Source organism: Streptopelia decaocto, assembly GCF_964273445.1.
Source record: "Streptopelia decaocto genome assembly, chromosome: Z".
Taxonomy (NCBI): Eukaryota; Metazoa; Chordata; class Aves; order Columbiformes; family Columbidae; genus Streptopelia; species Streptopelia decaocto.
The window spans coordinates 48002666-48029905 of NC_138657.1; positions in this window are offsets into that span (position 1 = coordinate 48002666).

Here is a 27240-nt window from a genome sequence, read left to right on the forward strand (position 1 = left end):
TTACTTTGCAAATACAGTTCATTTACAATGTCAGACAAGGTGACTCTTTAACATCATGGCAAACACTAGACATTCCAGTATAATCACAACACCTCATTAAACATGGAAAATAACCTTCACGCACAGGCATGTTTTGGGGTTGCTAGCAGTAGCAAAGGAAATGTTACAGCATCTGATTGGCTCAATGAGTAGCCCTGGGGATGCAGGGATGTAAAATGGCAAGAAGCATCAGGCCTTGAGAAAGATTGTGAAGAAAGCTATAAAGCTGGAAAACATAGCACAATGCAGAGGAGAGAAATAATTTACTGGGAAGCTCTGATCCAGGGAAGCCCTTATACCATTCCTGAATGGGAAAAAATGAAGTATATATTTGCAGACCGTTACTTTGTTTTGATGGTTTTATGTTGATGTTGATAGCATGGGAATTACTTCTATGTTATCAATATTTTATTAAGATAAATATTAGCATATATAATATATGTTATAATATTTTCAGACCTTAAAAAACCATAAAGTAGCACAGAAAAAAATGAAGACATCATTAGTAGCTTCAATTTGCACTATTTAAATATGATAATTTTTCCTTTCAGAAATGTAAAATGTACGGTTTAAACAACGTTAATGACACAATGATATGCCTTTCATCATCAGCCTAAACAGAAATATTCTGACATGCCTATATTTTCCCCAAGGATTGACTGGTCCCCCATAACTATCCTGTCCTCACAGAAACAAAATATCAAATCCAAGTCTTCAGAAACACAGCGGAGTGTGCCGTGATGTGTGAGGAGATAACATAATTTTGCAGACAAATGGATAATAAAAGATCGTCTTGCAAAACGTATATATAGGTTGCACCCATGAGTTAGTATTCAGAGCCTGTCTGAGCCTGTAAAACATGTCCATCCTCCCCCACAAAAATGTAACCTATTCTTGTTCACAAAGGAAAGATCCAGCCTACAGATTTGGAGAAGTAACTGGGAAGATTGCTTTAGGTTAACTGAAAATGTAAATGGTTTCTGGCTGAAGAACGTACCCACATTAATTTGTACATATTTCTGTATATGTCATTTATTGGCCTATTCCCCTTCTCTCGAGCCATCTGTAAGAAAAATGCAGTAGCAGAAATAGCCTACTGTGTATTGGTTTACATTTTCAAGCACTGTTTTGAAAGGGCAGTCAGCTAAAACTATTCTTTCAAGAAAAGCGGGGATTTGCACTTATTTTCCTAGAACCCTGTCGTGCAGAGAAAGTCAAAGGGAAACTTCTGCAGCACAACAGCCCAAGTGCACAAGATAAAGTTTATCATTATTAAATAGTTCATGCTCCATTAAATATTAATCAACTATTGTACTGTCTCTATAAAACAGTGGATAAAAAGTATTTCCTGGTAAAAAGGAAACAAAGTTAGAGCTCAAACTATATATATAATGCAACTGTAGATATTTTCTTGCATGAAAGCTTCCTGGTTAATGGTTTCATTTACAGTTAGACATATATCAAGCCATGTAACATCATATTACACTTTCTCCTAATTTTTCTTGAGAGTGGTCTGTCTCTTTCATGCTGTGTTGAACTTCATTTTAAGAAAGGTTATTCAGACACCAGAACTGTTCACACTTGATACACTGATCTCTGCTGTCTCCATGACATGAAAATCACTTTTGTGATGTATGGTATTTAGCTGCATATTTATTTTTCAATCTTTAGTAAAAATGTTGCATGTAGAAAGAGGAAATTAGAATTTTTTTTTTTTCCTAAAACTTTTAAGTTGATGCCCTATAAGCCTGTTATGATTCTTATATTGCTTCTTCTCTCCTTTGTTTTGTATTTATTACTAGATTTCTTTGTTGTCATTGTCATCATTGTTGTTGTTGTTACTGTGTTGTTGTGAAACTCCATTAAACATGTTCAATATCTTTTGATCTCATGACAAAAAAACTTCCTAGTTTATCCAAGGTGATAAAGAATCCATCAGAGAGTTTACCGGGCTGTAAAATTTTGAAAACTTGAAAATACTTATTGTGGAACTTTAAGTTACTGCACAGCTACCAAAGATAAATGGATTAGGGTTTTTAATACTAAATCCCAGAAATAATATTATGCTTCAGAGCTGTCTGGGATCTTTATTAATAAGCAATATTGTTCTGTATGGCTAAATCTAATAAGCACAAACATTCTCAACCTCTTAGCATCCTCTGAGCAGTGTAAGAGCAAAAGAAATGAAAAGTAAGAAAAACAAACCGTAGGGGAAATATTTCTACTGTGAATGATTCAAGATGAGAAAGTGAGAAAGAGCAGCTTGAAAAAAAAGCACATGAAAGAATGGGTAGCTTTTACTTCTGGAAGAAGTGGGTATAACACCTTATACTTGGAGGAATCTACCATGGAAATCAGCTCCAAAATGCTGAAGTAAATGGAAGTTATATGTGCAGATCAAGGAATCAGAATCCAGCCTGTACCTTGAATCAGTCGTATTAATAGATGCACAAGTATTGTACGCGCACGCATATATTTTTAAATTGGTTATTTCCTATTAATAACATAGGTATAATGATTATGGCATTGCTACACGTATCCTATGTGTATCTACAGTATTTCACCATGAATTACTAGAAAAATTCTGATACAGTGTCTATGGTATGCAGTATGCAGCTCTACAATTTCCTATTCAGAATGACTACCTCTGTATTAACTGGTGATTATTCTGATTTGCTTTTCAGTCACCCAGGACTCGAGTGGAATGTGCTGAAAGACTGTACATTTTCTAATTAAAAAATACATTAGATCATTACCACTTATTTTCATTAAAACTTGAAATTAATCTTGCAGTGAACTGCCTAGGGACATCAAGTGAGCCACTGCATGCTTGTCTTTTCCATTCAGTCAGTATTCTGGATGACATAGAGTATTTTGTAGGAAGCGGTCAGCACCTGTCATCTCTGCTGGACTTGCTGGGAGCTGCAGACTGCAGACCTGTCTTGGAGATACTCAGCCCCTTGATGGATTCTGCTGTACACAACAAATCAAAATCTGAACTCTTTCTGTGCAACAAAGTTTTCTGATTTTCTTCCTATTTAAGGTACATAGTAACTAGGCAATTGTGGAGTTTATTTCTGCCTTGGAATGAGAACCTGAGAATATACAAAGGTAGAATTTGAGTCTGGATTTAGATATAATATAGAGAAACAGGATTTATGAAGTGTATATATATATATATATATATATATACACACATAGTATAACGGCACTGTTCACATCCTTCTGACCATATTCATGTTGATGAGTAACAATATGAAGTGGAACAAGCAGTTTTTGCCCCAGTGGCTTCACAGGCATAGTTAAGAACACGACAGATGAAATTAAAACCAGGGATTAAGATTTCTGTCACTGTAGATTGCTCTCTTCCCTATAGATCTGAGTCAGGGACTTTGTTTAAACAATTCCTTCTCCACCCGCAAAGAGATTAGGGCTCTTTTGTTCTCCTTGGCCTAAGGCAGAAAATATTTTCTGGCACTCAATAGTACTTCTGAAGAGCCTGTTTCTGGGGTAGTATCACATCTCACCAATTTAAACATGACTGTTCTCAGTGGCGCACCTAGGGAAAGACATAATGAAGGTCTAGCTTCACTCTGACAGTCTTCTGGTTTCAGGTTCAGCCAATGTGGACCGAACTTCCTCGTCACCTCCAAGCTTCAGAGTCTAAATCAAACACCTCTATTGCCACTCAATCTAGTCAAGGTTTTAGAGAACAAAGTTTAAACTCTAACAGGTGCTACTTGATGTACATGCTTATGAATACCACTACCTGCTGTCTGGGGGTTGACATGGGGGATTTCTTCACATACAAATAGATTACCCGGTCATGCATCAACTTTGTCAGAGTCTTAGGAGAAAAAGAGGAGGAAGAGAAACATTTGCTAAAATACTTGCAATACATCCCCTGATCAGATGGCAACAGCTGCTTGCAATCAAAATGTGTCTCTCTCTATTGGGTGTTCATGTTGTGAATACAGAAATGGATTCTGCTTATAATAAAATGAAGACAATTTCTTCTGAAAATTAGAGTCTCAGAGAAACTGACCCTTTCAGTTGTGCCATGAGAAACACAGAGATGATCACCATTCCTGTTTGTATTAGAAATAATGAGTTTAATTCTCCTAGGACCATGAACCTACCACTGTTATTACAGGATGCACTTAAGTCTCAGTGTACAAAGAAGCCTTGTTCCTTCACACCAGTTCCTACATTTCTTGGGTCTCCCTCTTGCTCCTTGGCAGAGGATATCACTGGATTAACCATGGCACTTTCCATGCAACTCTTCTGTCTGTGTCTGGCAGTAACACACAAAAGAAAACCATTTCAGAAGAAATGCTGGTCTTGGACAGGGCTCAAAGACTGGGGTTCTTTATTCCTGTTCCCAGGTGCACCTCCAAGTTTGAAGAAAAACTTTCCCTTGCACCATGACTACAGAAGGCAGGAGCTACCTGTGCATGGTGCTGTTCACACTGTGTTCCTGGGGGAATTGTTTCCCTCTGCACACAAAAACTGAGCATTTAAAGGAACACTTATATCAGATAGCTAGCGATACTTTTAGGATTGGCAAGGGACAGATGAATGTACTATAAAGGCAAAACGTTTAGTGTTTGCTTCACAGCCAGCTTTGTTATGGTGCGACTGTTTCTTTGGCCAACTAAAGTTCTGAATGTAAGTACTAGGAAAGGTCTTCAGTAGCAGTCAACACCAAAAAAAGAAAGAGCTAATAAACAGGGGTTAAAGAAGACACAGACACGTGTATATTTTAAGTAAGGATTGGAATTTGTTTCAGAAATGTTCATATAATCAACACAATCAAGCACAGAGCTTGTGCTATTGTGTTGTTTGTAACACTGAGAAAATCTGTTCTATTTAAAAATAGAATTATTATGCTGTGTATCTGTCTTATAAAGATATACCAACCATGAAGAATTTGGCACAATAAGCAGGAACACTTCTGAGGCTGCTGTAAGAGAAAACCAGAGTGGCACATTTTTCCAAGATGCAAGAGAGAAAAGAAAATGAACAAAATGAAACGGCAGATTTTTATGTTTGCACAGACTATTCGTAAGTACTTGTGATTGTTTGCTCAAGTGCTGAAGAAAATCAGTTTACCTTTAAAAATCTGAGAAATATCTCGAGCCAAATAAGCTCTTAGGGAGGAAAGGCTAATTTTCAACTGTGCTTAACTTATTCATCAACAATAAGCTTCCATAATAAGGGAGCCCAGCCATGCATAAAGTTAAAAGAAACACATCTCATTGTTATTATTTCAATTTCCAGGTCCAAAGGAGAAATGCAAGACATGTTACCTTTGATGTTTTTGAAATATAACTGAAAACTGCTACAGCTGCACAGCATATACTTCGCAGTTTCTCTGTACCAATTCAGAACAGCCTAGGACAACAGATTTCTGAACAAAGTCTAATGTTCATTCCCTTTCAGTTTTTATGTTTTTAACTCTGATAACTGAAGGCAAACTAATGTAGGGTAAAGCAGGTATCCTTAATTTGGTAGTACAGTGCGGATACCCTTTTCATTACAAAGGAATGCAAAACTCATTTATGTCTTGCACCTTATATGGCCACAGTAGCCAAAAGCCCCATTCCAGATTGGAGTTTCACTGAGGAAAGCCAGAATTACATATACCATTTTCTATGCCCAAGATGTTCATTGAGCTTTTATGAACTAGACTAGATGTTTTGCATCTGCAGCAGGAGAACATGCCATTTATAGTTTTATATGCCCTACCATTTCCTTGATAATTGGTTTAGGATTTCTAGACGTGAAACCTCCTATTTGAAACACCAGCACAATAGTAAGAAAGCAAGAAACACAAACCCTTCACTTTCTTAAAAGTAGGACTTCTCATTTTACTCAAAATGAACAGAAAATTCTTAACAGTAAAGTTGTTAATTCTGTAGTAATCATACTCCAAATCTGCTCTAGACCCACAAAGATAAACAGCTACCAAATGTTGGATTAAGTAGATTAAGTCAATATAGCACACACATCAAAGAAGTGTCCAGGTAAGCATACAGCTGTACTGCACATACGTGTACATGTTTAGGAAAACCTTAGGACCTGCCATTTTTTTAATGTCAGATTGAGAAGTCTGAAATAGGGCAGCGAGTGTTTCTAGAAGATAGAAATGTGTTGTATCAATTCTGCAGTAAAGATAGATTTACAATCTCCAGAGGAAATTACATTCCACTTTCCTTATCAAAAGGAAAGATGCCGATTAGAATTTGGGACTTTAAGAGGGAAGTGAGTAAAAATAGGGTGGTAAGCAATACCTCAGTGATGAAGGGACAGTCCAGGAAAGAGGAAAGGGAAAGGTCTGTTTCATGTAAATGCTTTGATAAGGTTTCTTTGTACTCCTGTGCTTTCTGCTCTTAACAGATAGCAGTCATCTTCTTGGAAGTAGGGCTATCAGTTTATTTGGTATATGGACAGTGCACCATGGTGGGGGTGGGGGGGGGCGGGGTGTAGGGGGTTGGGGCTCAGTCCCCAGATAGAGTATTAAAGTGCAGAAATAACTGCATGGGAAGGACAGCTGTAATAGTGGTTTTATTATCTGGACCTCCATCTCTTCAGAAGACTCTCTGACTTAAAATTTAGTACTGAAAGTATAAGACAATGTTCTTTTTAAATTAAATCATGGCACTGAAATTTTACCACTGCTATAGCTGGTCTTTTAGGCCTCCCTAGAAGAGAAGACTTTTTATTTCCACTTAAACTACTCTATTGGTGGATTTTGCTTTAATACAGAACATAACAAAATAAGAATTGCCCAGGTTGAGCAGGTGCAAACCAACTTGTTCATCTTGGAATACTTGATGACGTTTTATGATGGCTGTGACACTATGTTTGTTTGACTAGGGCACTGGAAATACAGTAAGAAAAACACCAAAAGGTAAATTGATGATGAAAGAATGGAAGAAATTATTGAAGAGGTTGTTTGTGTTGCTATTCTTTACTGATTGAGCAGTTTGAAAGAGTCTGTAACAAACACAAGCATGGAAGCTGCCCAGGCTGTTAAAGACTTTTATAGAAGGTTTGCAATATACTGTGTATCTCTGCTCCTTTCTACATTTTTTTTTTTTTTCAAAACTGTAACACAGAAAGTTGTTCTTTTAAAACTTAACTGTTTTTAAAGGATTTTAAATTTATTTTAAATATCCCTATTTAAAGGTGTTTTTATTTTTTTTTTCTCGGACAAAATTTTACACTTTTACAAGGTGGACTTCATACCTCCATAGGCACTTATCAAGTTACTTACATTTTCGGAGAACGCCTTTACTTCACACTTCACATAGTGCTCCAAGATAGAATTTGTGAGAATGGTATGTATGTCAAGAAACATTGTACAAAAACCTTTGAGAATTCTTGGCCACTTAGAATAAAGAGCTGTAAATTTAAATCAGTGACACATGCCAAACTACACATATGACTTTTTGTTCTATGCTCAACGTCTGTCATTCTATTTCTCAAAGTGACTTTACATAAATTTTCCTAATACTGACCTTAAGTTTCCAGACACATTCACTTGTGCATTATTTTAGCACTGCAGTATTTTTCCCCAGTCTGATTTTGAAATTCTAGTATCCTATCTTCTTTTAAGATTTAAATACACTTTTGAAATTCTGCATCAAAAGATTAATGTCTCACAGCCTCCAATGTATCCTTATTTCCTGTAGCCACAAAAACCAAAGCTTGATTCTTGCGACAATTGCTTAAATGCATTCACTGGCATGACAGCAGGTCCTGATAACAGATGCAGCAACAGCTGGAGAAATCTTTTTTTTTGTATTTGAAATGGATGCTTGAGTCTATGTTCAGTCAAATAAATCTCTGGCATTGCGAACATCTAAATTCTTGAGGATGGTTTTGACTACACTGGAGATATATTTCTGTTTCTCTAATGATGCCTATTTTCTCTAAAGATTGATGGGCATTAGAGTCTGCCCATCAAGCAAAAACCACACAATTTTAAGAACTTCATAAAAATGTGAAATCACGTCTTTACATACAGAACATCTTCACTTAGGGTTTACATCCCTACAGTGAATTGGCTACCTGAGCCTTCCTTTAGTAAAAGTGGAATTCTACTTTTTCAATGACTTTGACTAATTCCCAGGAAAGGCAAGAACACATGAATGCAGACAAATCTCTGAAAATCTGAAGGTCTTGTCCTTGTTTGCACAATGATGAGGAACTGGATGCTATCTCAGAATATCTCTGAAGCAACTTTAAATTTTCTCAAGGTTGAAACACCTCCAGGATATGCAGCAGAGTCTGAGGAATCCAGGATCTAGGCAAGTGTGAGTAAGAATTTATGTTGTATTTTTGATTTGTCCTATTTTTCTTCATTTAAAAAGCGAGCTTCTTTTAAACTTGAAGTGCCTGGTCTTTTAATGAAAGTTCAAATTGAGTTAAAAAGTACTCAGAAAATCCTGACTCAAGACTGTATAAAGCTTACACCTAGCTGTTTCTGTAGACGTCATCCTCATTCTGGCTCTTTCTTTTGATCATGCCCTCAAACTTCTGATCAACTGTAGCAGCTGAAATTCTAGTTTCAGCTTCTTGTTGCACACTACTAAGTCAGGCTAAAGTCTGTGAAGATCAACACATTCTGATAAAACAGTTTTTAGTGCCTAATCTATAAGGGGGCACAGACAGGGAATGTATGCTGCTGGGACACTACCAGAAGCTGACAAAAAACCTGCCTGCTTCTTCAAATTATCTATTTCTTCAGTTCTGTAATGCACATGAAAGGAATGCCCCCTTAAAAACAGCACTTCTGATGCTCCTGTTACAATTGGTATGGAGGAAATTCTGTCCAGCCTTCAGATGCCCAAAGTTTTGTGGTCAAGCATAGGACCTTCTAGGAGTTACCTGGCAGCAGATGGACACCACGTGTTGGATCTAGAACATACTCCTTAGCAGAAAATGAGGATTCCCTTTGACCAGCTAGTCCAAAAAAAATCAGTGAACTTCTGGCAACATAAAGCTTAACCACAAGTAACAGATCTTCGATGGCTTAAAGTCTGTATAGAAGAAATTATTGTTGTTTCCCTTCTGCCTATGCTCTAGGGCATCAGGCATCTGAAATCCATTACATGAGCCTATATTTTGAAAGGCTCTCCCAATAACTATTAAACACAAATGTGGTATTTCAGGTAGCAGCTGCAGATGTTCTGGCTGGGGATAACAGGAGTTTAACTCTTTGCTTTCTGTTTACCAAGCTGGAGAAATTAAACCCTTTATGAGGTTAACATAAGTATGTAGAATTGTATGTAAGTAAACAGATGACTGTCTACATAATGTGTAACAGGTTATTTCACCCAGAAGTGTTCAGAGCATGTCTTGTACTTTCTTTTCCAATGCATTTTGACATCCAAGACTCAAAACAGACATGAAAGAACTGAAGTCAAAACATAGCCCTGCTTGGGTCAGTGGGGATTTGAATTAGGTAAGGATTTCTATCCAGTCAGTGTTTTATTGCAATACATAACCTACCATTATATATTAGGCAGTGTTAGTGAAATGCATACGTGAATTCATAGTTGGGATGAGTCCAATTAAAATAATTATATGAAACTGATGATTTCCAAGTCTAACTAGTTACTTTTGTTTTTTACTTCCTGTGAATCAAAGGCATATGACATATGCTGAAGCATCATACAAGGTAATCTAGCATTGAGAGGACAGCTTTCCACCTTATTTATGATTTTTGTTTTGTATTTTTTGTGACAATCATAAAGCAGGTAATATTCTGAGGTTTTAATATTTTGTTTCACTCTCACCTACTCTTCTGCCTTCTAAATCCTGAAAGATTCACCAAGTTTTAAGCAAGCATGTCGCCAATTTTCAGGAAATTTTGGATTAGTTTCTAATAAGCTTGAAACTCATTTCTGTGTATTGTAGGTACAGAATCAGATTTTTTTTTTTTTTTTATAACTTTGAAACCATACTGGGCAAAACACATGGTCAGGTTGATTTTTGGATTATGGGTTTGAGCTTTGGTAAATGTACGCCCTTCAATATTCCTATGAAACATATAGAAATTATTTTCTTTGACTTTTTCACTACAGATCAAGAAACTGAGGCACGTGCACATCACAACTCAGTTGCAGATCAAAAATTTGGAGCTCCTATCATAAATGTAAAAGCTGTAAGCTAAGTTTAACAGTTTAACTATCTGACCATGCTTTTTAAATTTAACTTCTATGAAACAGTCCAAACTGAGCAAAGTTTGTACATGTTCTGTGACATCAAAGACTTCATAAGAAATTTATATTTTTGCAAATAAAGATTGTTTTTCAGAATAGGAACTATCTCCTACGTAACCTATTGTTCTATGAAAAATAATGGAAAGTGTTGTTAGATCAAGAAGTAGAAAATTTAAATCCTGAAGCAAATAAAAAAGGGCTACAATAATAGGGTAACTGTCACTAAAATTCTGTTGTATTTGAAAAATCAAAGACCATATAATTAGACTGAGACTTGTGAAAATTTTAATAGCCATTGTGTGACACTCTACAGTGAATGGGTAGCGTTAGTAATCAATACACTCAATGGGATACTGCAATATTGAGTTTCATTATCTTCTTGTCTAACAAACAGATTTTTTTTTTCCAGATTCCTGTTTTCAATTCCACAAAAGAAAATCAGGGGGAAAAACCGTGACTTGGTGGTAAGCAAAGTATGAAAAATTATGACAGGAAATTTATAAGGTGCCATAGATAAGAGAACTTGGGTAACCCTGTGTGTTAAGTTCAACAAGAACCATGCTTTAGCTCCTGAAAATAATTTGTTAGGTAGCAATATGTATTTGCATTCTTCAAGAGTGACCCTCATATGTTCTCACATTATGTATGAGAGATTAAGCTGCAAAATATTTAGTATATTAAAAAAAAGCCTCAGCATGTCATAGGCTACATAAATTCCCCATGTATAGTGACACTAACAAATTCTTTAACATTTTTCTCGTAGCCCTTATTATAATAATTTAAAATCCTGGAACTGCTATAAGGAAAAATAACTAAAAGAGTTATCTTCAGGCATGTTTGTGTGATGATCTCAACCAGTTATGCGCCGAATAAAACAAGTTCATACATAAGATGCAAATATCATGGTTCATGTCTGACGGATGTAGTTTTTTTGGCTTCTCTGGAGGATGAGACAAAACACACATCCAGCATAGTCTGTTCAGCAAATGTGAAAAGACACTCAAAGGAAAGAAAAAGACTCAGTCCAGTCAGTGCTGTGACCTTTTGATTCAGGGGCTGCTAGGAAACTAGCATGAATTAGGGAAGTATAATGGCTATTCTAATTTACAACATCAGCAATCAGGCTTGCTGGGCCAGTACAACACACTAGGATTGCCTGGAACAGATTTTTTTCCAGGAATGGTTCAAGACACAGGAGGCGGAAGCTATTGCTTTTGTGATTTATTGCTCCCTAGTGAATACCTCCCACTCATGGATAACTCCTCTCCTGGACAGGATTGCTGGCTTTGGAGACAGAGGATGTTTTAAAGCTTCATTGTTCTGGAAAAGAACTGAGACCAAACTGCTTAAACTTTTCTTTCTTGGAAGGAATTTCTTGTAGAAAACCAACTCTCATTGTTGGTAAAATTAAGTCAGAGGTGTTCCACATGGCTTACAGAGCAGTGTCCCCGGCTTGCTGAGATCTAGGGTATTGCACGCACCTGGCTCTTTCTCATTTTCATGAAATCCAGCAGTTTTTTATAAGTAATAGTATCTTTTTTAAAAACAGCTCTTAAAAAATATGTTGACATTTTTATTTGGAAGGTCTGGCCTATGTGGCCATTTACGGGAGGAGAAGACTTGGCAAGACAACTTGTATTAAAAGATGATCTATATCTTAAAAGAGTCAGAAATGTCCAAATACAAACAATATAGGCCTGTATTTTGTAAAATGGGACTGCCTTAGGAAGTGACAGCTATGAAGCTAGCCATGTGTTTCAGGTTTTTTAACTATTCCTGGTATTTAAGGTGGCCATAGCAATCTTTAAGGAGTTTGAATGAAGAGGCACAGGTTGCAGAAGGAGTGCTTGAAAGAAGTTGCATGAAGTCAGCCTGTGAACACATAGCAAAATCGCAGGCACAGCACTGCTAAGTCTGTCTAATACACAATCACTTTAATTTACAAGTACTGAAGGCCTTCATCTTGTTAACCAAAGCATGGTAGTTGAAACAGCAAACATACTGTTATAGTTTTTAGAGGCATATTTCTATGACATACACACCATATTAAACATTAATATGCACTGTCACGAGTACTGGAAGGGTCCCTTGGAGCCAGGCAATCTCCAAAGCTACCTGCTGAGCATGTCTAAACCAGAACCCTTCAGGCCGCAAGGTTGGAGACAGCTTGAGGGCCTACCCAGGGATTCACAGGCAAATGCTGAGCATCATGTAGCTTTCCAGATGAAATGAAGTGAATGCGAAGAAGGAAAGAATGGGGTGGAAATGTGCAAAGGGAAGGAGCTGATGAAGTGATGAAATGGGAAACTTTTAAACACAAAAGCATGACTCAGACCTTCCGTGTACCATTTATCTTCTTCGTGCTACTGGTTTCTCCTGATACATGTTGACCCATAAACATCTGTACTAAGTATTTAATTACACTCATGCAGATTAATTGATGGAACACTTTATGGTCTTCTCTGATGTCCCCATCAGCCTCTTTTTAGGCACAACTTCCTCTCCAAATGACTGTTATGAAGATCCATTTCTAGGAGAATATAAACACTTAGTATTTGATTATCTTTTGCTAAAGTATTGAAACAGTCCTACAGAAGGTGATCTTCACCCAGACACTGCAAAAAAATTCAGAAGGGTAGGCTGTGCAGGTGACAATAGCCATGCAGCCTTAACAGTGCAGCCATGAACCACCTTCAGTAGAAACTCTTTATTCATTCTGTATTTGCTACTGCAATTAGGAGACCTATCCTTGTTTAGCAGTCATTGGCAGAAAAAACGTGCAGGAGAAAAGGTAGTTTTAGCCAACAAAACAGTTTTCTCTTTTCTGTGTTTAGGGATACATTAACTTTTATCTGTTACCCATTGTTCCCATGGGACCATGCTGAGGTGTGTGGTCACCCACCTTCGGGCCCAGTCTTCGATGCCTGTTCCAGCAAAGATGTTTCCAGGTTGCTTCTCTGCAAGCAGCTATGTGAAATGGCATTTATGTGCTGCACAGGAATGGAAGAAAAGGAATAAGAAATCCAGGATCAAACTAAGAATGTCATCAGCTACTCCCTGAACCTCCAAGATTTCATTTTCTTTCCCTCAGATGTGGAGAATGCAAATGAAACACTAATGATAATTAATGATAAGAGCCATTAATAGCCATGTCAAGCAACAAATGTAGTTGCTTTGTTTTTTGTTCAACATCTTTATTTTTTGCTATACTTTTTCTTACAGTTTCATATTCCCAAAAGTTATCAAGTGGCAGATGAAAGTTCTAATTACCTCTTCAATGTGCCATGCTTGTCACATCATGGTTAACTTTTTTTGACAGTTCTGACCTTTCAAGCAGTTGATCAGGGAAATATGATGATCCAGGGTGCTTTGGCATGATCTCAGTAACTGCTCTGAAATAATTTTGGTGACTGCAAGGGTAATTAGAAATATAGTGACAATAACTTCAGAACTCATGAAAAAATTATAGGTCAGTGTTGCTTCTGTAATGCCACTTCCACGGTGATGAAAGAAATTACTGTGAATTACCAGGTTATTACCATACTTAATTCTGGTAATTCGAGGTTATCCAAACAATGTAGAGAAACACAAACCACACTATTTTTTTCCTCCACCAAGGTGGTAGTACTGGTCCTGTATCATTCATTCTAGGAATGTTGTATTTTTGTTAACAAATTAGATTTACTGCTTTATAGTTGGTATACAGAGGTTAAAAAATTCACTTTGAGACATTAGCTGTTCTCTTTTAGGGGGATTCATGCATACATACATACTCACATGGTCTCTTGAAAGCAGTACTTCTGGTCTTGTAGCAGTGTTCTTTTTCTGCTTCTTCAGGACCAATCTGGCAAAGCAGGAGGTTATGCCATGCAGAAGTAGGCTTAAATGACTAACAATACCTTACAGCTCAAAAACTCCAGGCACAAAATCTCACTCAGCCTACAGCTGGGAGGAAAATATAAAAGTGGTAACTCTAGGGGAATACTGGGAAGTAGACCAAAATTAATTCTTTTTCATTATGACTATTTCAGGAAACCTACTCTCTCCTGGAAAGTGTTTAAGCACGTGCCCCTTTGATTTCAATGGGAGCTGAGGGAACCTTACAAGAAGTGAGTTGGCAAATTTTCATCTCAAGGGTGTATTTAAATGTTTTGAAAGTATGCAGGTATTTTTCTTCTCCTTAAAAACCATATAGAGGGTTTTAAAAATACTGATTTGAATCAAAACACAAGATTAGATGCTGTCTGTGTTTCTGTATATAATGGTTTCTCACTGTTTTTGATAATTTTATAGAAAATGAGAAAAAAAATCACATATCTGCTTTAAAACCTACTGAAGTGAAACCATACTTACTACAATCTTCAATTATTACAGAATCATGAAACATTTCCCTGGAAAAGAACTAGTTTTGTTCCTCCAAAAGTTGTTGGAATTTTCCTAGAATAAATGTGAACAAGATGTGATCCTCAACATTTTTTTTTCCATAAAATCAATAACAAATGCCCTTTATGTTTCAGTGCAAAAGCAGGCATTTCAACTGTTGTTTTTTTGTTACCTTTCTTAAACTCTAAGTAGAATATCTATTCTAGTCAGCAGTTTTCTTGTTGTCTTGGTAGCTTTCTTCACCAAAAGCTGTTAAAAGTTTGGTCTCCCCAAGCTCAGCTAAATTTTCTTGCTATTCCAGTGCAAATGATAGAGCAGGAACTATTTTGCTCTGTGCCATTTTCCCCCTGCTTCTCCTTCTGCGTGTACAGGCTGAAAAATTCCTGAAGCAAGTATGGCAAGGACCAGGCAGGAGATGACTGTCAGGATCTGTTGGTTTGCAGTGCTGAGTGATGCAAAAATCAGAGGCGTGACTTACTTCCAAACCTCCTGACACTTTCACTGTTCTTCACACTATATACTGCTCTCTCTTACATTCATGAGCAATTGAACCAAAAGTGCTTTTCACAGTGACTTACGCGGAAGGCTCAGGTAAAGTCAAGATCAGTCTAGATCCTATATCACATCTCTTGCAGCTTCATGTATTGCCTAACTCGAGCCAAATAAGCCTTTCCATTCAGTGCAGTGGATATCAAATTGGATTTTGTGGCCTCAGATGGCCAAAGTGTGACAATTTTCTTCAGAATGCTGTCATCAGGTTGTAAAGGGAGCTATAACACTATGATTATTTTTATATGGTGTAATAAAAGGAAAATAAAACTTAAAATTTGTGCGAATAAGTAAGGTTTCATATTGAAAAAAAGATCTGTAGCGTAGAGCAATTCCTCTAGTCCCTTGCTGTTATTGTGGACCAATGTTTTGTTCTACAGAACCATAGTTTTTCACTATAAACCTCAGTAATGATTAAAATGAGAGAAGTTGCATTACAAATTGCTGCTTTACCACTACAATGTAATGACCATTCCATAGGTGGGATTCTGGACCTTAAAAAATAATCTGAAACCTAGAGCTGTAATAATACAAATTCTCACTCCAAATTTAGTACCGTCAACTACACAGTTTGAACTTTTCCCTGCATTCCATTTTAGAAAGTATTAAAAGTATTAGAAAGTATTAAACAAGGATTTAGTAAAAAAAAATCATTAAAATGTATTAGCCTGAAAAACAACAACAAATAATTGATCCCTGAGAAATTTTGTGATGTGCGTTTGGAAACAACAGAAAAGTTATAAGCTTAGCTAGCATACAGTGTAAATTCATTAGATCAAAAATTACATTATTACTGACTAGAGTTTCGTACACTTCTTGCATTTTATCTAAAGATGGTGTCAGATATCTGAGCTATATCCCTTGGGGAAAATATTGTTTCATATCTTCTCTTTTCTGGTGTTTTTTAAACAGATGTTTAAAATTCTTGTTATTGTTCGAAAAAAAGTAATAGATAACAAGCAAAGAGCTCTTGCTTACATTCCTTCTCTCAGCTAATACCGCTGCAGATTAAGACAGATTGAACTAAAACAAATGATCCTCACTCTAAGCTGCCACTTGCTGAATAGGTGACCCGGTCCATGTGTCTGCATGCAATTAATTCATAAGCAGGCTAAAAATAACTGCGCGGAGCTTTGAGATGTGATCTGCGGAAAGCATCATAAGACACCATAAGAGAACGTATTTCAGTCATGAATGACTGAAATTAGTCCAGCATCCCTTAAACACACAACCTTAATTGCTTTAGTGTGCCAGGCGTGCAGGCTGTCACAAAGAAGTGACAGTTACGCCTTTGTAGCAGAATGATGAGTTGATTTACATGAATTGGAAGGCAGTTTCTTCAAGTGTTACTGCTTCAGTAAACCATGCAGTTATTATTTTCCATGACTGAGTTGGTAGTTTAAATAATTTTAAATGAACTAAATAATCACTTAGTTGCTAGTTTAACTTTAAATTCAGTTCAAACTTTTAGTTCAAAAGACAGCAAGTCTGGATAAAATACAGGTACTGTTAAAGTTTGCTGCAAACGCTCTGCAACTTCAGTACAATCTGGAGTGAATGCTACCCTTTGAGGAAAAAATAGCCCTTTTTCTCTTGAAGCCAATGATCTCTGTGGACCTGACCCAGGCAGCTCATGCTAATTATTCTACATCTTAGCTAACTGGTATCAGTCATTCTGTCTAAATCTCTCAGAAAACTTGCAGGGGAAGAAAGGCACAATTCAGCTTTTTTTCCTAAAGCTCTTTTGCCAACTGACTGAAAAAAGAAAGTGTCAAAAATCTAAAATTGAAAATCTGGTTAAAAAACCAAAATGGTTTTATATTTCCGTTCCTGGAAATGTCTAGAAAAACACAGTCAGTGTATTATGATTCCATTATTTGGCTAACAGTCCATTTTATTGCACAGCAAATGGCCAGAATTTACCTTTCCATACATTTGCAAGTTCTTTTTCAAAATTTATGTTTGATTTATAACCATTCTCATGTGCTTCAATGAAGTTAGATTATTTTTCTAGCTTTAACCAATTTTCAAACCTCTATGCTCATGTATGAAGGGTTTTGCATGTCAATAGAGTGTTTTTATTTATTTATTTTTTTAAAAAATTTTCTTTTTTTTAAGGCAGAGCCTGCAATTAACAGTTGTAAATGAGCATTTATAATTGCATCCTTCCTTATAGCTGAAATGTTTTCAGCACTGGCAAAGGTTATTTTGAAAGTGTGCCTTTTTCTCATTAAAATGGTAAAAGTTTATCTGGGCATAGGAGTCATGATTTCACTGAGAGGAAGGAGGGCCAGTCCTGAATGGCATTACTCATTCAGGAAACCAAATAGGCTTTGGGGGCTATTTGCATGAGAAAGGACTGCTCCTTACAGGGGGAAGGACTTTAGAAAGAATTCTACACAGACCCAACTCCTGACACGTCTGACATGTTGATTAGGGCCTTTTATAAGTAGAGAATTTGGGTTCAGCTTCCCACTAACACATCAGGTGTTATTAGCTTCTCTGCAGTTCTACAGGAAATGCACTGGGAAAAACTGTGGATGTTTGCTTTGCTCCACGTCTTTTTGCAAGGAAAAGGACTGTGTAAAAAAGTCTGCAAGCTCTACTTCTGAGAGTCCTCCAGTAAAGACAGCGTGCAGAGGAACTGCAAACCCACTGTCTGCAGATCCCTTTGGCGTGGCACCAGAACCGCTCTGCCTGGCCCATGCGGTGCTGGAGACTGAGCAATGCTGCACTTCACATAGCAGAATGTACTGTCCTTTCAGGATTATGAAACAATGCTCCCTCAGTTGGAAGGTGGGCACAGAAGTGTGAAACCAAGGCAGGGGTGTCCAAGTCCAAGCAAGGACTTCTGTGTCCAAGCTGAACTGGGTTTAACATTTTGTTCAGGAGGAGTCTGTTGCTAATCTGAGTGTGGGCAATGTGGCCCCAGAGACACAGACACAACCAGAACACGGCTTGCTGGAGGCAAGCTGTAGCTAGCAGGCTAGGAAACAGCTGCGATTTCAACAGATGGTTTGACTTGATCTGTCTGAACCACCTCCAACACAGCCATGAAAAAGGACATGCTTGGCAGAGTACTGTAACCCAGGCCTGTCCCTCAGGGCTTTTCGGTTATGCCATGAGCCCTGCAGCAGCACTGAAAGGGAAGCTGAAGCAGTGTCTGGTATCCATCCTTACTCATCTCCCCTCCTTGGGCTATGAGTTTTGTGTTGTGCAGGTGACAGCTCCAGCACAGAGTTCACCCTCCTCACCAGACACCCTGAAAAACACAGGCTCTCTCATCTGGGTCATAATGTTAAATAAACTTATGGCTAGAAAATACACCTGGGCATTTTCCCCAGAATGTTTCATCCTAATAAGAAATGGGAGCCCTACGTTTTCAGGAAGGTACTTACGGAAAAGGAAACAGGATAACAAAGGCTATAATCTAAAATTCTTCTGCCTCAAGAAGTCTGGTGGAAAGGCAAGTGTTGTAATGCCCCAGGGCTCTGACACAGCTAAGCTGGTACCTTCTGCAAGATGGGCCAGAGCACTCCTAGGTAAGAAGCCCATGCACAGCTCACTGTATACACAGCTAGCTGTATACACAGGCTTGTGTCAGCCTTTCCTATCAAAGCAATTTACAAACCTAACAAAAAATGACAAATGTAACATACTATATATAGGCATGCTGGAGTTTCAGTGGCCCATTATTCAGTGACATCAAAACCTGTGTCTATTGGAATACTGAAATGCATTTCTTGTAAATGAAGGATAATTTCTGACTTTCAACCTAAAGCCAAGAATAACTCTCAGCAATGGATTGAAAATAAAATCTTCTCTATAATATTTTCTGGAAGCAGAAATAAAGAGGTAATGGGACGACAGAGTTCAAGGTTGCCAGTTTTTAAAGGAAGACCTGTTTTGTCGGCCTGAATTGAGTTTATAATTTTATCAACAAATATTAAAAAAAGAGATTCAGGATTTAAGTTTGAATGAAAAATTGCAAATGGCTGTGTCTCATCCCAGTTTAGCAGAAAATACTGGATGTTGAGATACCAAAGACTTCTAAATATTTTCTACTGTGCATATCGTACATTGTTTTGGAGCATTTCTTATTTAGAAAAAAATAGTGATAGACCAGAAAGACTTGAAAAAGAAGGATAAAATAAATCAGGTGGTCAGAAGGAAAAAGGAAGGAATTACAAGAGCTGTACTTCAGAGTAAAATCTTCAATGAGTGGTGCTACTACACCCATTGCTATGCCTCTTCAGATCCTGTCAACAGACCTTTGCTAACTCATTTTCCTGTGAAGTTACTGTGCAATATGATTGTACTTAACAGTTACATCATGAAAAGTGTCAGGGTGTCATAATGTAACCCTGTTAGTCAATGTCACTGACAAAAGCAACCCTACCTCCTTTCCATCACTGATTGTTGATGCCTCCACACTGTCCTTGTCCTCTCCTCCCAGGGACACAAATGTTTGGTGTGGTCGGGTGGTAAATGGGACTTAAGGGATGCACCAGATTACAGCAAGATGCCTGTAGAATAACTGGAGTCACCCTCCCTCACTAGCATCCTTATGCACAGATGCTTTCGAAACTTCACAGTGTCTGAAGAGCAATATACCTGTGGTTCATTCACCCAGAATCAAATAATGTTTGTAATTTGATTCCTGTGCAAACTCAAAGGGATGAAAAGCAATATGCAAGGAATCAAGCTGCAGTGGAACAAAAGGATAAAGTGGTGATGAAGCAGTGTTTCCTAATAAGAATAAGAGAACACTATCTTTATTCCAATAGGAAAATTAACCAAACTTCTGAATATGAAAATAAGAATGTTTACAGCCCTACAGAAGCACATAAAATATTCCAAGATAAGAAAGAAAAATTTTTTACCCAGAATATACAGGGAACACTTCTGAGCCAGAGAAGACACTGTAAGCTGACATCATATGTTCTGCTAGATTAGAGCCTGAACTCTGCTTTCACTGAAGGAGGAACATGAGCAGGCCGCCTTTGACCAGTGACCTTCATCTGGCTGTGGCCACCCAAATGCACATTGATTTGGACTGAGCAGAATTCAAGAGGAATGTTCAGTCAGAAATACTTGAATGCTATCCATTAGGAGGAGAGCATTGCAAAGATGCTTCGTATGCTGGAATATTCTTGCTCCAAACAAAATCCAAGCTTGCTCAGAAATCTTCCAGATGGAGCGAGAGTGCTACGTTCAGGCAGCTCTGCACTGTGCATGCACATTGCTGGGCCTGACAAAAAACCTCTCTATTCCTTCTGTTATTCCATCACAAAGCCCTCTACATTTCTTGTGCTGTCTCCCTGCCCCATATAAAAGGACAAGGGCAAGAGAGGGCTGATAATGCTATTGACTTGAACATCAGCCTGCTGTCCAGTAAAGTAGGCTGTAGTGTGAGAAAGTCATGAATCCGCGCTCAAGACTGTGCCAAAGACATGGTTTTCTCCTTAAATGAAGAATGCTGAGGCCCCAAGTCATTCTGAGCATACAGAAATATTGTTCAGGCTGGCTTTATAACCCTCTAGAATGTATACAATGACTTTGACACAAACAGTCATTCTGAGCCTCTATGTTTCGGTAAAAGAAAATAACAAATTGTAATATTTCAGCCTAAGCTGATAAATTATTCATAGCTTTGAGACTCATGATACCTGTAGTCAAGCAAACTCTGAGGACCTGATTCTGATCAGGTTCATCACTACAAACCCTCAATCAATTATGGAGTTACTAAGAAGTACAGAAATCTTAAGGGAAGAATTTGGACACAAATATTTGTACCTAATGGTTTTGTTTTTAAATTACAAAGTCACAGCAACCTTTTTGATAAATTCTGCCACACTTTCCTATTTTTTTTCCTCATATGACAATCTAAGGAACAGCTGCATGTGTTCCTGAAAAGTGCGATACTGATAATTTACTTATTTCTTTTTTTGAATTGTTATGATCATTGCTACCTGTCATGAGATATTTAATCAAGTACAAATACGGTAGCAGTGACATCTTAACAGGTACATGTCACTTTACTTTGGAGCAAGACACTGTCTACACAGATATGCAGAAACCCCTAAGCGTAAGTAAAGCCATATATGTGCTACGATCCTACTTTACCTCTGAGTGGACAAATTGCTAAAGCAATCAGTAGTAGTCAGGGGTTCATGTAAAGCTGAGGAACAAAGAACATGGGATTACAGTAAAAATGATAGCAAACTTGAATATTTTTGAAAGACTTAGCCCCCTAGTATTTCCTGTGGAGGTTTATAATTCTGACATTCCGTCAACGTGTTTTTCTCTTAAGGGGCTATACAGCTAAGTAAAGCTCCCATGAACATCTGTTCACCACTATAGAAGTTTATAGTGACCTGTGAATTTAAAACTTAAATCAGGTAACATTTCAGGTTATAACTTTTAGATTAAAAAGAAACAGCTTGGTATTGTAAATGAACTAATGTTGGCAGAATGGCTGGAGCACGACTTTTTTTTTTTACCTTAAAAAGAAAAGTGTATGAGATTGATCTTAGCCAATGCCATTTTCTCAGGGTACAATTATATACATCTGTTATTGCAATAAAGAAAGCAGTTCTTTAGCAAGATGCATCTGCTGGCAGAAAAATTTTTCCAAAATTAATATTAGCATATAAACCTGCTCTTTTACAGATATTCATTGTATTCCAAATGTCCCTCTCATATTTTTCAGCTACCTCCTGCTATTTTGCTCCATTCTGCTTATGGCTTCTCTGACTGAGAGCCATACGGAACCAAATCATGTTCATTTGCACAACTAGCCCCATCTGTCTTACTAGGTATACTTAGGCCCTTTTTTTTTTTTTTTTTTTTCAATTACAAATTGATAACCAGATGCACTAGCTAGCTTTCTGTCAAATCCTAATGGAAATAAAATTTTTGACCATGAAGTAGGTAGGTGAGGTCAGGCTGTGACGTTAACCTCACCTAGTTACACAGTGGTAGCAAAAAAATTACTCATGCCTTGTCTCTGGTAGGATCTTAAACTGAGACACCTAATATACGTTAGTTATTTGGCTGTAAGATAACCACCTGTTTTTGGAAGATAATTGAAAGAAAAATTGTAAAGGCATTATATTTTTTAATATCATTGCAAAATCATTGGTAACATACAGTTCTTAATCTTTGTATCTGCCAAGTTATGAGATTCAATAAATTGAAAGAGCTTTCCAGCTACTGCTTCCAACCGTGTATTTCTGCTGCGTTCTGACTTCATGTTGGCCCAGAACAGATGCACAAGAAATGTTAAGCGTAGGCTATTAGTACAGAGTACAATGTGGGGCATACCAATGGAAAGAATCACAAAGCATTTTGTGGTTTTGGCTATATATTTTTCTATATCCCTTACTTAGCATCTTTCTCATGCATTTGAATCTCAAGAAGTTAATCTGTAAGGTGTCTTCATCACATGAAAATTACTATAGGATTTTTCCTGGCTTGATTATTTTGCAGACAGGTATGTGAAAATGTTTAAAATGATTTCACATGGGCTGTTGACTGAACCTTGGGAATAATCTCTCTACCAAAATTAGACGGCATGAAGATGACACCACTTAATCTAGAAAATTATTGTATTACCATTTATTAGTTAGTTAGTTAGTCCTTAGCTGGCATGTTAGTCCTCAAAAAATTCTTGCTGCTACTCACTCATTGCTCCAGCACAGGTTAGGCCCTGGTCAGCTAGTAATGTTTTCAAAAGACAAATTTTCCATCTTCAGATGCATTGTTGTTAAATTATATGTTATATGAAGAAACAGCTAGACAACAGATAAAATTATTCTAAAATAACTTCAGTCGACATATCTAACTGTCATTTTTTAGCCAGCTCTCTAACTTATTAAAGTCCCACAAATATTTCCAAAATATTTTTGATCTGTTACAGTAATATAGATGAAAATTCTATGTGACTTCTGCATTTGAAAATACATGATGAAATACAAAGAAAAGGTTGTGTTGCTGCTGTTGTTGTCCATTCCAGTCTCTACTTTTTTCTGAAAGTCATGCAACTTAGTCAGAAGTTACGCTGTGAGTTGAATCCTCTTTCTGATCACTATGTCCTCTGGAAGGTGACATAGCTCTCAAAATTATGCAAACTTGTCCCTCTTCTTTGCTCTCTGCTTCTCAACCACAACTTGCCCAAATGAAGCTCCAAACTTCACTTTCAGATTTTCTCCATCTCTTTTTCAAGCTCTTTCTTACACCTGTCTTTCATTTCCGTGCTTGCTCAAGACAATTTCTGTCACATATTCAAAAAGGAGGAACAAGCAGACTTCGTCTGCTTTCAAACTTGTCCAAAACAGAACAGCCCTGGTTCAGGCGAGGAACAGCAGATTATTGTTCCAGCAGAGAAGTTTAATGAACAAGACTGTAAAAACAGGAGTTTAACTCTATGCAGAAATGGAGGAAAAGAGACGCTCTTCAATACCTGCATGTCCCCAACACACTCTAGCAATACAGTATAAAGAATAGCATCACTAAAAGGAAAAGATTAATCTTTCATAAATTTTGCAGATGAACTGCTTGAAAAGATTGGTAATATTGATGGAGTATAAGACAACTGGATGTATTTTATGTATTTCTGCATGGTAGTGGAAGCGATCATTCAGGCTTAGCACACACAGCACACTGCTTGTTAATCTGAATGACCCAGAATTATTGCTGTAGCTGGAATAAAAGAAAATATAAACTGTACAATAATAACACAAATTTAGCCCAGCTGAAAAATGAAAGTGAATTTTAAAATTAGGTGGTACATTTGCATAGACTTGTGCTCCATAAAGCTTGGGTTCATGTGCATCAATTGCCTTATTCTTTATAGGGATGAAGTTTGAACCAGAGTAATTTCAAGGCTGGAGCTGTGGAAAAAGGTGTGCTTAATTAACAGAACAGCCTATGCAAAACTGGTGCCAGTTGCAAGAGCTGACAACTGTTCTCAGTTCTTTAAGGGCTAAAAAGAGAAATCCATGTAACGAGAGGAATCCTGGAAAGTCAGAGGCATGGGCAACGCGGAGGCTTCATCTGGACTCCAGAAAGCATGAAGACATATAAGTTCAGCATGGCAGCTTGGCAAGCATCCAAGTGCTGGGGGAGAAACTGGGAGCTTGACCAAGGTTGTGTTATCCATACATCATACATTATTTTTTATGATGGTAAGCTACTTATGTAGGCTGTATATTTGCGAAGATTTTATTCTCTTTAATTTGCATATAGTAGGGCATTAAGTTTATACAACGTGTACTTGCAGAACAGGATTTCACTCTGCCTGGCCTCTCACATTACCACTATGCAATTAGTATTGAATGACTGAAAGTGCCTTTCAAGAACATCAGATTTTGTTAATAAAGTGGGAAATGCTTCACAATAACTAGTAATCAGTTTTTTTTAATACTCATCATGTGAACTTTCTCATTCCCTGAACAGAGATCAAACAAGGATCCTTGCACAGAAAATTGCAGCACACCTCCCTATATCTCATAAAAATATATACAGGGCTGCTCAGCAATTTTCCAGATGCTAGTTCTGTCATACAACAAGAAATCTACAGGTTTTGTATCCATAATTACATGTTTCTCAAACTCACGTAACTTGAAGAAAATAAGAGTGAATATTAAGATGGAATAGTAAGTGATGCTGCCTTTCAATAATTAAAGTATTTGATCTAAGACCCAGACAGCCTCAGAGGTCTTAAGAAAATGTGGATTGGCACTTTCAAATTCAAGATATACAAAATGTCCTGCCTTTACCTTAATCCTAAGGTCCTTCTTTATCAGAAGAAAAAACATTATATCCCATGCAGTTGGGAAGAAATGGGAGGAGACAAAAGAGGAAGGCTGATGTATACGATTGGAGACTCCTAATATGTGATTATCACAGGAGAAATTTCAAGTTATCTAATCTTGTTTGAAGATTTATTTTTTTGACCTTGCTTAGTCTCTGCATTAATTCTGTTTATGTTTACTTCTAGCATTAGCAGCTTAATCCTCCACTTATGCAGCACTGAAAGGCACTAAGTTGTACCTTGACACATTAGAATAAGAGCTTCCTACTGTGATACAACTTGAGACAGAAGAATACTATGACTGTTGTAAGTCTAGTGTTAGGGGATGATAGAAAATAATTGAAATAAAGGAGGAAGGAGTGATATGGGTGATAGAAAAATAAACTTTTTTTTTTTTTTTAAATGTAGTTTTAATGCAGATGGAGGAGCTAAGTGTGACACGAAAGGACATATGAAATAAAGTCCAGCGACAACTGGTCATGAAGGCATGCAACAAAAAGTCCTATGAAAAAAAGGAGGAAGTATGGACAACTATTTTTGACTATGTGAGATATTTCCTAGCTCAAAATAGGAGAGTAATTTATATGACTGTAAATCTCTGCTAGAAATGGTAATATTTTGGATGCTTTTCAGAAACAGTAGAGTAGTCCAATAATAAAAGGAACCTCCAACAAAATACTCTGTACATAACCAGGTTTTCCTCAGAGATAAATCAGGCATCCCATCAAAATACTCAATTTTATTCTAGATGTAAACAGTCTTGTGATTCTGATAAACCTATTTTTAGTGATCATCAGGGATCTTGTTCCAGTTCACAAACACATGCACAGTCCCATGCTTGTTGGTAACTGAACACCATACATATATGTGGATTTGTCACAAAAAATGTTTCACAGTATCAAACCATGGCAGCTCCCAGAATTTAGCGGACTGTAAAGATTCATGACAATGAATTCTAAACTACAGAAAATACATTCACAGCCTTAGGAAAAAAAAAACAACCAAACAACAACAAAAAAACCAAAAAACAACAGTGGTGAAATGCCTTAAAATAAGATTGTGTTTGAATCAATTAATACTTGTACATTTCACAGTCGAGGCAACAGACCCACAAAAGGCTTACCTTTGCCAAGAGCATGAAATGTCCCTACCTGGTGCTCTGCATGCAACTTCAACCTGATCTACAGGAAACACAACACTTCCAGCCAACCTCTATTCTCAGTTTGCCATGAAAAATCTACTACAGAATCACAGAATGGTTGGGGTTGGAAGAGACCTCTGGAGATCATCTAGTTCAGCCCACATGGTAAAGCAGGTTTGCCTAGAACAAATCACACAGGATCACCTGTGTCCAGGTGGGTTTTGAATGTCTCCAGAGAAGGAGACTCCACAACCTCTCTGGGCAGGCTATTGCAGTGTTCTGGCACCCTCAAAGTGAAGAAGCTTCTCCTTATATTCAGATGGAACCTCTTATATTTCAGTCTGTGTCTATTGTCCCTCATTCTATCTTTGGACACCACTGAAACTAAACTCTACAACTCTGTTCATAGGCCAGAAGCTTCTTGTGCTGAAATCAGTGTATGTCCTGATGGAACAATTCTACACATGGTTTCTAGTACCATATAAAAATTGCTAGTGCACTCCATTTGGACTCATGCTGCTGCTCCGGACAAGTGCGGGGCTCCTGATAGTCCTGTGTCATACTATGTTACTCTGCAAATGTCTTAGATACCTGTAGGCACCTAAATTGGCACTAAATGTCTATGTTTTGTTTACGCAAGTGGATGACTCTGTAAGTAACTGGAAAGCAGAATGTTTCTAAAGAGCTTTTTCCATTTTGAAATGCAGTGCCACTAGCAAAGAAAAACAGTCAGTTTCATTCCTGATATAACTTCTCTTTCCCATTGAATTATGAAAATGTCAAAAATGCAAAAACTAAGTAAACCAGGGAGGAATTTATTGTTATGACAAAATAAAGATAGAAAACCATATACAAATACACTGTGAAGAAAGAGGAACTCTGCTGTTTTAAGTACTCTTAGTGCCGTCTTAGTGAAGCTCTGCAAAAAGGCTGTAGAGTTGCTGTACAAAAGCTATCTTGAACTATGTGAACTGAATTCAGGAAGTATCTTGTACTAAAATACACACCTGAAGTTCAGTTGCACTCTGCTGCACAGCTGAAAAGGAGGAAAGGCAACAAAATAAAGGTATTCTTATGAA